Source organism: Cupressus sempervirens, chromosome 4 (genome assembly GCF_028749045.1).
Source record: "Cupressus sempervirens isolate cs-2001-9-10 chromosome 4, ASM2874904v1, whole genome shotgun sequence".
Taxonomy (NCBI): Eukaryota; Viridiplantae; Streptophyta; class Pinopsida; order Cupressales; family Cupressaceae; genus Cupressus; species Cupressus sempervirens.
The window spans coordinates 674,784,153-674,792,322 of NC_143121.1; the positions used below are offsets into that span (position 1 = coordinate 674,784,153).

The 8,170-nt window shown below is 33.2% G+C and overlaps 1 pseudogene; it reads right to left on the minus strand.

The window, feature by feature from the left end:
* LOC149563060 (AP-1 complex subunit mu-2-like) overlaps window positions 1-1,339 on the minus strand; it is a 30,933-nt pseudogene extending 29,594 nt beyond the window's left edge.
* Window positions 1,340-8,170: the final 6,831 nt, after the last annotated feature.

Genomic DNA, 8,170 nt, shown 5'->3' on the forward strand with positions numbered 1-8,170 from the left:
TTGCTTCTTGTTGTATCTGGATAGACCTATACTTAGACATGCATAACTTTTGAACCAGATCAAAACTCTTCGATCGCTTCGATGAAGATGGGCGTAATTAGACCTATAAAAACACATCCAAAGCTCACAAAAATCCAACAGTGCATTATGGAGATATGGCCCCCGCACTGAGACTATTTTTGTCTATGCCAATCAAGAACAAAATGCAGATAACTCTCTTAGTTTTGAATCAAATACCATCATTCCAAAAACAAAATGAGCATAAAAGATAACCAGTCAAACTAGACTTATTAGACTATTCAAACTCTCAAACTAGTTTGCAGGAGATTTAAAGAAACTTCTTAATAAAAACTAAACAGAACATTCTTTGATTTGGTAAAACACATTCGAGTTAAAATTCAAAGTCATTACATATTAGAATGGCTCTCTGGCTATAGGCCAGAGAACCAATATCTTTCCACTCCCTACTCTATCTCCTGTAATCTTTCTACTCTCCCCTTTTTACAATTACATTGATATCTCTTTAAGAGATTCATGGGTAGTTACAAAACTTCCCATCTTTTCATGATTGCCACCATGATTACATAAAGTTGTCTATTAATAGACAATCTTGGATAGTTACAAAAACTATCTATCCGATGACCCATCATAATCTCATTATAGTTTTTGGTTAAAAATGCCATGTAATCCATTCTAAATGCAATTTTAATCCATTTAACCATTCCTTAGACATGGTATCATTTCATTCAAGATGACTGAAACATTACAATATCAAAAATCTCATCATAATGTTCAAGGGTTGAGATGCTCCCACATCATACTCCTAGACTGTAAAGATTTCCATGTCCCTATGGAAATGATGAGGAACTTTGTTTGTTGCTCGAACTCTTTGCACATGAAATTGACTCCCATCAATGGAGTAAATACTGGCTGCTAGCCATCATGCTTTATGCTGCTTCTTCATACCCCCCTTATTTTCATCTTACCCAACAGTAGACTCAGTCTAGTGATGCACTTCCCACTCTCGCTTAGTGGTTGCTCTCAACATCCTACTCCAGACGTATCTCTGATGGAGACAATACCAAGATCCTAGCTTGAGATCTTCACATGCACAATTGCAAATGCATCCTTCTTGCAGCTATGATGGATCCACATACCACCAGTTGTCTCTACCCACAAAAACACCAGATCTTTCGCTGGCTCTGATACCAATTTGATGTAATCGACTCCCTACACACTCCCAAGACTCAATCAGCCTACTCAATTTTGCATATATTTCTCTATCAACATTCATTAGAGGCTCTAAAATACTGTCCCCTTCCCATAAGAGTGTACCCATTTACCCTAAACATAGAATCTTTACATTAAACTCCATGCTCCTCTTTGAATGAAATCTCATCATTCCATAAACAAATCTCAGTATAATGGTATACAATATGAGATAACACTGGCTATGAACGATCACTATATTACATCTCATCAAATATTTCTTTACCTTCAAAACATTGCTTCTTGTTGTCTCTGGATAGACCTGTACTTATACATGCATAACTTTTGAACCAGATCAAAACTCTTTGATCGCTTTGGTGAAGATGGGCATAATTAGACCTATAAAAACATATCCAAAGCTCACAAAAATCCAACAGTGCATTAGGGAGATATGGCCCCCGCACTGAGACTATTTTTGTCTATGCCAGTCAAGAACAAAATGCAGATAACTCTCTTATTTTTTAATCAAATACCATCATTCCAAAAACAAAATGAGCATAAAAGATAACCAGTCAAACTAGAATTATTAGACTATTCAAACTCTCAAACTAGATTGTAGGAGATTTAAAGAAACTTCTTAATAAAAATTGAATAGAACATTCTTTGATTTAGTAAAACACATTCTAGTTAAAATTCAAAGTCATTACATATTAGAATGACTCTCTGGCTGTAGACCAGAGAACCAATATCTTTCCACTCCCTACTCTATCTTCGGTAATCTTTCTACTCTCCCCTTTTTACAATTACATTGATATCTCTTTAAGAGATTCATGGGTAGTTACAAAACTTCCCATCTTTTCATGATTGCCACCATGATTACATAAAGTTGTCTATTAATAGACAATCTTGGATAGTTACAAAAACTATCTATCCGATGACCCATCATAATCTCATTATAGTTTTTGGTTACAAATGCCATGTAATCCATTCTAAATGCAATTTTAATCCATTTAACCATTCCTTAGACATGGTATCATTTCATTCAAGATGACTTAAACATTACAATATCACAAATCTCGTCATAATGTTCAAGGGTTAAGATGCTCCCGCATCACTATGTTTCAAATTATGATTTTTTATAAACTCATACCCTTGCTTTGGTGTTAAGGTTATTTTCCCTATTCGAAAGACTCATTTTCCTCTTCCTTGGAGAGGGTTTGATGATTGAATCTTTGTTCCCATTTGATTTAAAAGTTGATATATTATCTAAAAGCATTCCTCTATGGTGGGGGTCTTGTTGATAAGAACTTTTTCTTTGAGGATCCTTTTTCCATAAGTGACATGTGCTTTTCATGACTGTTTATGCTCTTGGATGTAGGGGTCAATACCCTTCACTAAGACCATAGTGTATATTGTTGTTAATAGGATATCTCCTTAACTTGTGAAGTGGGTATCCTCTTCCTCTTCCTTATCATGTCTAATATATAGCCATGATAAGAAGGGGACATATATAGGGTCTCCTTTATACTATAGTTTTTATTTTATATGCTAAATCCTTTGAACGTAACGCACATAAGTTGCTAAATCCTAAAGAGACACACATTTTTCAATTATATATATATATATATATATATATATATGCTAAATCTTGAAGTGACACACATTGCTAAATCCTCTAAAGGTAACACATATAAGTTGCTACATCCTAAAGAGATGCACATTTTTAAAATTTACCAATATGCTAAAGTTTTCGAAAGTAACACACATAAGTTGCTAAATCTTGAAAAGAAATGAATTTCATATTCATAGTGATACAAGAAGGTGGATCTATGGATATTATAGAAGCCTTCAGAAGATACATTTACAATTGCAAGCACAACTTTTGGGTGAACTATCAGGTTTGGCTACATATTTAGCTCTCTCTTTCCCTTGGTGATTCATGGTAAGGTGGGCATTTATTGGATGAGGTAATCACTCCTTCTTTTCTTTCTTTCCACTTTCATGCTAGTAGAACTGGATCATTAAGCTATTTTATTTATAGTGTTTCTCTTGTCTTTCTTATGTAATCACTTATGTTTTTATGATAGCTTTCCAAATATGATATTAGTGTGAGAAATATTTCTTAGCAAGGTTTCTTATGCTAGTTGATTTGGGTTTGTTTTAGTACTAACCTCTCTTTTGTCTCTTTTGAATTTGTTTTTTTTTTTTTTTTCTTGATTTATGCACCCTCATGTGTTTATGTTGAGTTAGAATCCTTAGCTTGGGGGCTTATGTCCTTAGCTAACTATCATTTTATCTTGTTATGAATCCACTTGGATCTCTTCTTTCTTCTCTTCCTTTATCAAGAGTTTGCATTGAGTCAATACTCTTGCTAAAGTGGGGGCTAAATGTATTCTCTTAAAATGAAAGCACTTCCATGTTAAGAGTGTTTAGCCCTCCAAGTAAGTGGTTTGGGGTCATGTCAAGTGCCTTGAATGGGTTTTTGCATGGATCTAGTAGTTTTTTCCCCTATTTCTGACAACTTGCTTTGTGAAACTAAGGACTTTGACTTCTGGGTGAAGGACAACATTTTAGATCAAGGTTGACCTTGACTCTAACCTAGATCAATGATCACCTAAACCCTTACCTAGGGCAGGGTTGGCCTCATCTCTGACCCAAGATCTCATTTTCAATTTTTGAGAGTTTTGGAATCTTGGGATTTGAAAAGTTTATTTTCCCACTTCTGGGTTTGTTGTTTCGGGTTTCAAAATGGTAGACTCTTAAATTACATTTAATTTAGATCCATTTATAGGGTTTAAGGTTAATTGGGATTTAATATTCTCATGTCAGCCTTCTCTAGGAGTTAGTGCCCTAGATTGCTATATAAGGAAGCCTCGTCCTCTCATTTTCTCTAAGACACATGATGATCTATGAAAAATTAATATCTATGAGAAACCACCTACTTTTCAAGTGAACAATAATTCTATTATTCAAGAATTTAAGTTCTCCATTGAAGATCAACAATTGGAGCATTCAAGATTCATTATTTAAACCCTAGATCTAGTCATCATGGTAGTATGATCTTCCCTCAAAATCCTTTGTTCATCTTCAAGATTTATTCATTCTTCTATCAAGTTGGATTCTAAGAATACAATCATGGATGTTTTGATTTACATTTGTTAATGTTATAGCCAATCTTTCATATCAATATCTTTGTTTACATTTCAAATACAATTTCATATCTATTGAGTATCATAACTTCATAGTTAGATTTACTTCTACTACTTGCTAGCATTCTCTACTTCAATTCTATTATTAAGGTTGATTCCAAAATAAAGTTTGACCAAGGAAAATCCCTCATCTAAATTAAAAAAATCATTTTTCTTGTAGACATATGTGTGGAACAACGAATTGAAGAGCAGATTTGGATACCCTTTTTGTCAAACTTGAGAGATTTGTGAACAAAATTTTTGTTAGAGAAATGCAGGTCAAGGTCAACTTTTTTGGGGTATAATTGTGCCCTGAGGTAAGATTGTGCCCTACTATCAGGGTCAAGGTCAACCTCCCTTCAAAAGGACAAAATATTTCTAAGTTTTTTTCGTCTCAACATTTCCAATCTGGAAAGAGTTACAGATTTTCCAAAAACTATACACAAACATCAGAAAATAACACTTTCCAGATTTAATGTTAGTATTTGTCCTTTATCTATTTCAAGATTTATGTACACACTCCTCAAAATAGAAAGACCATAACATCTCTTTTCTCCATATTCTCCATTACATTATCCATTTATGCATTGATCACTTTCTTGTGCTTAATCAATTTTAATCATTCCTTTTGGAAATTAGGGTTAACAAAGGAAACCTATTATTTCTATTCACTAATCAATAAGAAGTAGTGACTATTGAGTCACATACAATGGGTGTCAAGTTGTTTTCAGGAGCCAAGTTGTAATTAGAAGTCAAGGTACATTCTAATATTGAGATCATTTTACATGAAAGGAATATTGAGTTACCTTATAGAGAAATGCACATTGCATTTGAAATTGAACTTCATGAAAGGCCCATTGTAGAAAGGAGAATAGAGACAAGGTTGTCAAAGTATGTTAGAAGACATCACTCTATTGAACAAATCATTGGAGCTAAAGAAGATAGACCAATGACAAGAAATAGGTTGAAGAATGATATATGTTTGTTAAGCATGCATGAACCTAAATCAGTGAAGGATGCATCAGAGAATGAAGGCTAGAGTCAAGCCATGAAAGAAGAAATTGATCAAATTGAGAAGAATAAAACATGGACACTAGTACCAAGACTAGAGAATAAGAATGTTATTGGAACCAAGTGGGTGTACAAAAACAAGCTAGATGAGATGGTGAATTTACAAGGAATAAGGTAAGATTAGTTTGCAAAGAATATGCACAAGAAGAGGGAATTGACTATACAGAAACATTTTCCCTAGTTGCAAGATTGGAAGAAGTACTTTACTTTCTTACTCTACCTACAAAGAATTTAAAGTTTATCAAATGGATGTTAAGTTACCATTTCTAAATGGTATACTATAAGAGGAGGTTTACATTGAACAACCTGAAGGATTTGTTGATCCAAACAATAAGAACATTGGGTGTAGACTACAAAAAGATTTATATGGTTTAAAACAAGCTCCTAGAGCATGGCATGAAACATTGCATATCTATCTTGTGAAGATTGGTTTTGAGAAGACTGGTGACAAAAGAAATTTGTATTTGAAGAGAGAAGTAGCTAAAGGGATTTTACCAACTAAAATATTTGTTGATGATATCATATTTGGAGGAAAAAATGCATTGTGTAAGACATTTGCAAATGAAATGATGAAAGAATTTGAGATGTCTATGTTTGGATAAATAAAGTTCTTCATTGGATTCCAAGTATATTAGATGAAATGTGGTATTTACATCACTCAGTCCAAGTATGTGAAAGAAATCTTGAAATTTTTTGATATGGTAGATTCAAAACTAGTTAATACTGCTACAATGACATGACATAAACTATCCAAAATTGATGATTTTTCTAAAGTAAATCAAGCATTGTACATGTCTATGATTGGTAAATTGCAATATGCAAATCATAGAAGACCTAATATTACATTAGATTTTGGGATCATTGCAAGGTTTTCTGCAAATCCTACAAAGAATAACTAGATGGTTGTTAAAAGAATTATTAGATACTTGAAAGAAATAGAAGACTATGGTCTATACTACAAGAAAACTAAAATTTTTGAATTGAGAGCCTATACAGATGTTGATTTGGCTAGAAACATTGGTGATAGAAAAAGTATAAGTGGAGAAGCATATTTCTTAGGAAAAGTATAAGTTTCGTGGACTAGCAAGAAACATAATTGTATTTTAGAATCTACTATTGAACCTGAATATGTGGTGTTGTAGTGAATTGCACAAATATGGTATGGATCAAATAGCCACTCAAAGGAATGAAGGAGGAAATTATAGAACCTATGGTACACTATTGTGACAATAAAAGTGCTATGAACATATCTAAGAATGATGTGATCCATACAAACACAAAGCACATTGCAATCAAGTATCATTACTTGAGAGAATTGGTTCAAGACAAAAAAGTGAGAATGGAATATGTGAATACAAAAGAATAGATCGTCAATATATTCACAAAAGCTTTACCTAAGTATGCATACAAATATCTTAGAGGTAAGCTAGGGGTGATACCCCTATCCAAAACTACTTAAGAACTAATAGTAGTCCCTTGCATCAACTAAGTTGAATGATTCATTTTACAACTTGATGAAGTGGATCTTGCTTTAGGATTTTCCTATAGTAAGGAAGGAGCTAAAACTAGAAGATTTATAGTCACATGAAATGTGATAAATGGGGAACTTGAATTGATTATATTTGCATGTATAGATGACAATTCTTTGGTATTATTTTCAAAGAGGGAGATATCCAAGAAATCAAGGAGATATCAGAGAGATTAGAGAAGGAAGGTGAAAGATATTCAAAGAGGAACAAGACCAGATGAGGGATAAATCTAAGGAAGAGATTGGAGTATACAGAGGAAGGTACACATATTGATAGAGGGAGAGATTTCAATAAAAGGTATTAAGTTTCTTTTAATATTTTTTTTGGTATTGGTTTGAAATCAATGCCAAAGAGGGAGATTCTTGAAAGGAGATTGTTGAAATGAAGAAGATTGATGAAACCTATGATTCGAACAATCATTATTTTGTTATTGATGTCAAACCTGCTACTTGGTGGTGAGACAATTGCTTACTTTGGTCTGAATGCTATCATTTGATTGATTGATGAAGATGATTTGAAATGAAAGGGTAACAAGAGAACCTAGAGAAAGGTTCATTTATATATAGTATAAAAGGAGCACTAAGACCAAGAAAGACTTTGATGATATAGTGTATTGTTTATCTACTTAAGGTTATAATGAAAGGATACTTGAGCAGAGACTAGAAGATGGCTAAGCAAAGAAATGTGTCTATCAAGCCTAATCGAGAAAATAGTGAAAGTCGAGCAAGTCATTATAGGCTGAGAAGAAAGTTGGTTGAAGCCAAGCGAAGGAAGTTTAGTATGTGTCAAGCAAACAAAAATCTAGTAAGTGTTGAGTGAACAAATCTTAGTATGTATTGAGCATTAGAAGATGGAAGTAGCAACCTATTGAGCTATAATTTTGCATGATGCTTAACATTTGGAATACTTTTAAACTCCTCTCTTGAAAAGCTTATTGATATCCAATTGAAAAGATCATTGTTGAGAAATATTGTTGAAAGAAGGAGATTGTTGAAGAAGACTATGTGTTTCAATCATTGTTTTGTCATTGATGTCAAACTTGCTATTTGTTAGTAAGACAATTTCTTATAAGATTCAAGTACTATCGCTTAGTTGATTGATGAAGAGGACTTGATCAATAAGAGGTAACACTAGCACCTAGAGGAAAGGTTGAGTTATGACTATGTAATGAAG